The 5,837-nt window shown below is 38.1% G+C and overlaps 1 long non-coding RNA gene across 1 annotated transcript in view; it reads left to right on the forward strand.

Moving 5' to 3' along the window:
- The first annotated feature begins 2,343 nt into the window (after nt 1–2,343).
- The window catches only part of LOC107561882 (uncharacterized), a 13,918-nt gene continuing 10,424 nt past the window's right edge, over nt 2,344–5,837 (forward strand). The window contains exon 1 of the long non-coding RNA XR_001605924.1: nt 2,344–2,354. This is a non-coding gene — a long non-coding RNA (uncharacterized lncRNA). The remainder of the gene's footprint in view (nt 2,355–5,837) is intronic.

The following is a 5,837-nucleotide window of genomic DNA, read 5'->3' on the forward strand; positions in this document are numbered from 1 at the left end:
ACTTTAGTCTTTGCAACTTTACAGATCTTCTTTATGCACCAAGAACTTGTAACACTCCAAAGAGAAAGGAAAAATTGAAATCGCATCATATGACCCCTTTAATTTAAAAGTCAGTGAAAGTGATTGTGTATAAATTATAATATATATTATATAATAATATAATCTATATTTAATATATTATAATTTATACACAATCACTTTCACTGACTTTTACATATATAAAATATATATTTTTTCTTAAATATATACATGCATGTGTGTGTATTTATATATACATAATAAATATTCAAAGTACACATGTACACAAAAACTTTTATTTTGGATGCAATTAATCAGGATCAATCTTTGCCCAGCACTAATTCTAATACTATATATATCCTCCATAACTTTAAGTATACTACTCTCTGACCCTTCTTAACATTGAGTGTACAAGTTCATGACAAATTGTCACATCCATCCTTTTTAACTCCTGGAGGACAACCTCCTTAAATGCTCTGTGTTGCTCAACTTGTCTCTACAAAGTCCCTTACAGGTGCTCAAGGGTGTTAAGGTTAGGTGAAATACTTTTCCTCAGAAGGCTTTTCACTTTGGGAGAATATATATATATATACAGTGGGTACGGAAAGTATTCAGACCCCCTTAAATTTTTCACTCTTTGTTATATTGCAGCCATTTGCTAAAATCATTTGTTAATTTTTTTTCCTCATTAAAGTACACACAGCACCCCATATTGACAGAAAAACACAGAATTGTTGACATTTTTGCAGATTTATTAAAAAAGAAAAACTGAAATATCACATGGTCCTAAGTATTCAGACCCTTTGCTGTGACACTCATATATTTAACTCAGGTCCTGTCCATTTCTTCTGATCATCCTTGAGATGGTTCCACACCTTCATTTGAGTCCAGCTGTGTGTGCGTACCCACTGTATATATATATATATATATATATATATATAGAGTGATTGTCATGTTAAAAAAAAAAAAAGTCCAACAACAGGGAAATGAAGATGACGCTATTGATGAAGCACATCTCCACGCCTTCAGCACATATACATCCCTGTATAAGAACTTCACTACTACTGAACTTCACTGTGGGAACCAGATACTTCTCACTAAATTCCTCTTACAACACCATGCCAGTTTGGATGCTGTTAGGTCCAAAATGATTTAATTGGCCTGATTTTTTCAGGGACCTTGTCATAAGTCCATTGTTTTGAAATTTCTATGCCCTTCTAAGTGGTTCTGTTGTTGTCAGCATTACATATGAGACATTACATATGAAATGATAACTTTGAATGTTTTGGTTCAACATACATGTTAATCAAAAATTGCCTTTAATTTACAACCAGAACAGTTTTATTTAGTTATTTTGTAACTTTCAGGAGGCTGTACTAATTTTTGCAACATTTTATCACTTTGAATCCTGAATAAGTCTGACATGCTTCTTTGGTAATTGATCAAGCAGACTTGTTTTCTCAAGAGTAATTGGTGAATTTAAGTTTCAGAGGGGGTGTACTCATTTTTGCTGAGTATTGTATAGATTAATAATAAAACAATTAAAATGATTAAAATAACAGGATTTCAAGGAATAGAGGATGAAGGGAAATCAGTTAATAAAATAGTATGGTTCGTGGAAGATGTATTGTTCTTCATAGAAAACCCATCTCATTCCATCCCCCCACTTAGTGTGTGCATGAATATGGACTAGTCTCGGGATATAAAATTAAATTAACAAAAATAAATCTGAAGCAATGATGATTTCGGGTGTTTGGCCATCCCAGTTGGATGAACAGGTCTCGTTTCATTGGTCAAAGCAAGGATTTAGATACCTAGGAATTATTCATACTCCCAATCCCAGCCAGCTTTTTGAGGCAAACTATAAAAACAAATGATGTAATAAAATGGGAGATTCTCCCTCTCCCATTACTGGGCAGAATTGAGGTGATAAGAATTAACTTACTACCCAGATTTCTTTTTTTTGTTCCAATCTCTTCCAGTAAGTGTACCCATCTTGGATTTCAATATGTTACATAAATTAATTAGCAAATTCATATGGAAGAAAAATAAAATTTAGAACCTTGCTTTTATCAAAGGAGACCTAGGCTTACCGAATCTAAAATATTAATACTGGACAGCTCAGTTAACTGCAGTAGTGGCCTGGATTAGAAATGATAAAGAATCATGATGGGTCGAAATATTTAGATTTACATTTAGTTATTTAGCAGACGCTTTTATCCAAAGTGACTTACAAATGAGGACAATAGAAGCAATCAAAACTAACAAAAGAGCATGTACAGTGGTGTGAAAAAGTGTTGGACCCCTTCCTGATTTCTTTTTTTTTTTGCATGTTTGTCACATTTTAATGTTTCAGATCATCAAACAAATTTAAATATTACACAAAGATAATGCAAGTAAATACAAAATGCAGTTTTTAAATGATGATTTCATTTATTAAGGGAAAAAAGCTGTCCAAACCTACGTGGCTCTACGTGAAAAAGTAATTGCCCCTAAATCTAATAACGGGTTGTGCCACGCTTTGGGGTAGGAAGGGGGCAAAAACCTTTTCACACCACTGTAAGTGCAAATGACAAGTCTCGGTTAGCCTAACGCAGTACACGTAGCAATTCTTTTCGGCTCATTAAAGATTAATCTTGCAGCTGCATTTTGAATTCATTGTAGAGGTTTTATAGAAGTGGCTGGAAAACCTGCCAAGAGAGCATTGCAATAGTCCAGCCTGAACAGAACAAGAGCTTGAACAAGGAGTTGTGTTGCATGTTCTGAAAGAAAGGGCCTGATCTTCCTAATGTTGTATAAAGCAAATATGCAGGACCGGGCAGTTTTAGCAATGTGGTCTGAGAAATTCAGCTTATCATCAATCACAACTCCAATTAGGTTGATCAGCCTAATTGGATGGTGAAATTTTGATAAAATGATGGGTTTGTTGAAACCACAAGCAGTTCTGTCTTAACCAGGTTGAGTTGAAAGTGATGGTCTGTCATCCAACAAGAAAGGTCTGTTAGACATGCTGAGATGCGAGCAGCTATTGTTGGATCATCAGGATGTAATGAGAGGTAGAGTTGAGTGTCATCAGCATAGCAGTGATATGAAAAGCCATGTTTCTGACATGTAGAAAATATGTAGAACAGAGCACAATAAAAGGAACATTCTTAGGAACCAGAAGTATGGGACTTGACCATTCACTCTGAGAGGGCTCTACTATTCCCATCACCAACATCATCTTAACCTCAGCCTTTAGTTTCTCTACCATCTTTTCAGGGACTCTATAAGGTTTCTGTCGGATTGGGGTAGGATCTTTCAAGATGATACTATGGGTGATAACTTTAGTCAGACTTGGTTTTTTTTGGAATAGCGATGAAAAAGACTGACGTACCTTCGCTAGCTGTTGTTGTTGATGATGATTACTCAGATGTGAATAGAGGCTTGGAGCTTCCTCTGATGGTCGGACTGGTTCCATTTCCACCTCATCTACTAAATCATCAACAATCAGACCAGAGAATCTTATTTCTCACCATCTTGGAGTCCTTCAGGTGTTTTTTCATGTGTCTTGCACTAAGGAGAGGCTTCCGTCGGGCCACTCTGCCATAAAGCTTGAACAAGGAGTTGTGTTGCATGTTCTGAAAGAAAGGGCCTGATCTTCCTAATGTTGTATAAAGCAAATATGCAGGACCGGGCAGTTTTAGCAATGTGGTCTGAGAAATTCAGCTTATCATCAATCACAACTCCAATTAGGTTGATCAGCCTAATTGGATGGTGAAATTTTGATAAAATGATGGGTTTGTTGAAACCACAAGCAGTTCTGTCTTAACCAGGTTGAGTTGAAAGTGATGGTCTGTCATCCAACAAGAAAGGTCTGTTAGACATGCTGAGATGCGAGCAGCTATTGTTGGATCATCAGGATGTAATGAGAGGTAGAGTTGAGTGTCATCAGCATAGCAGTGATATGAAAAGCCATGTTTCTGACATGTAGAAAATATGTAGAACAGAGCACAATAAAAGGAACATTCTTAGGAACCAGAAGTATGGGACTTGACCATTCACTCTGAGAGGGCTCTACTATTCCCATCACCAACATCATCTTAACCTCAGCCTTTAGTTTCTCTACCATCTTTTCAGGGACTCTATAAGGTTTCTGTCGGATTGGGGTAGGATCTTTCAAGATGATACTATGGGTGATAACTTTAGTCAGACTTGGTTTTTTTTGGAATAGCGATGAAAAAGACTGACGTACCTTCGCTAGCTGTTGTTGTTGATGATGATTACTCAGATGTGAATAGAGGCTTGGAGCTTCCTCTGATGGTCGGACTGGTTCCATTTCCACCTCATCTACTAAATCATCATGGCCTGCACCATCATCGTCACTTGATCCTTGGACTCAGGCATCCTGTCTTTGAACTCCCTCAGCAAATTGACATGTAGGATCTGTTTAGGACGTTTCCTTTCAAGACACAAATCTCATACGTTACAGGGCCCAGTTTTCGATTAACAACATAGGGACCTTGCCACTTGGCTAGCAGTTTGCAAGTACCTGAAGGTAACAGTACAAGTACATTTTGCCCAGGTTGTAAGTCTCTGGCATGTTTGTCATAACATACCTTCTGTTTCTTTTGGGCCACCTGCAGGTTTTCCTTGTGCCATATTCCTGAATTTCTCCAGTTTGTCCCTCATCTGCAATATATAGGATGCAACAGTGCACTGGGCTGGTTCCTCAGCCGTTCATCCCTCTTTGAGCATGTCCATGGGGCCTCGAACTTGCCTGCCATATAACAACTCAAAAGAAGAAAATCCAGTTGAACATTGGGGAACTTCTCGGTATGCAAACAAAAGGAAAGGGATCCATATCAATCAAGCACTTCACTATGTTTTTAACCTGTATAGATCACAGAGGGTACACTTTAGGGTACCTAGTTGCATAATCACAGATTACCAAAGCAAACTGGTTACCTGAGCTACTCTTTACTAATGGCCCAATTATGTCCATGCCTATGCGATCAAAAGGGGTACCAATAATAGGTAAAGGCTATAGGTAACTTCTGTCTGCTTTGCGAACAGTAGCTACCATCTAGCATTCAGAACAGGTTCTACAATACTCTTGTACATCCTGATACAACTTAGGCCAATAAAATCGTTGGCTGATTCGCTCATAAGTTTTCTGCTGACCTAAGTGCCCTGGCCAAGGTATAGTATGACCCAAATGTAAGATCATCTCATGGAGTTTACTGGGAACAACCAATCTGGGATTTTCTGTGTCTGCCAGGTACAAAAGATTGTCTTTTAGAATGTATCCATTTCTTGAACATTTACAGCCTGAGAGAAAGAGTCTAAAATAGCCTCCTCATATGCAGCAGCGCCCAATTCCATTTCTTCATCAGTTACAGCGTTGACAGCATCCACCGTATCCTCCTCCTCTAAAAACAGCACTGGGTGAGCCCTGGTAACTCGCTGAGGCACAGCATGCGCTTTGGAAGCCATCCTGATACTTCCAGTTGTCCTTGTCTACCGCCAGTGATTAGCCCACTGAGACGTCCAATCCCTCTTCTGACACCATTTGTAGTGAGGCCGTTCTTGGCAGTGGCAAAGTAGGCGGCAAAAACAAGCACAAAACTCTGAAGTCTCTTGAGGTTGCTTTAATAGTCTTTTCAGGCATGCATCAGGCAATGAAACAGTCATCCAACGAGTTTCCAAACAAACAAAACAAAAAAAAACAACAACAAAAAACAAAGTACAGATACAACAAAACCAAAAGAAAACTTACTCAAACGATTGGCACCTCACACACTGAAAAAGAGAACATTGGCCACTAATCCAACTAAGAT

The sequence above is a fragment of the Sinocyclocheilus grahami genome, unplaced genomic scaffold (assembly GCF_001515645.1).
Source record: "Sinocyclocheilus grahami isolate Dianchi unplaced genomic scaffold, SAMN03320097.WGS_v1.1 scaffold796.1, whole genome shotgun sequence".
In the NCBI taxonomy this organism is placed as follows: domain Eukaryota; kingdom Metazoa; phylum Chordata; class Actinopteri; order Cypriniformes; family Cyprinidae; genus Sinocyclocheilus; species Sinocyclocheilus grahami.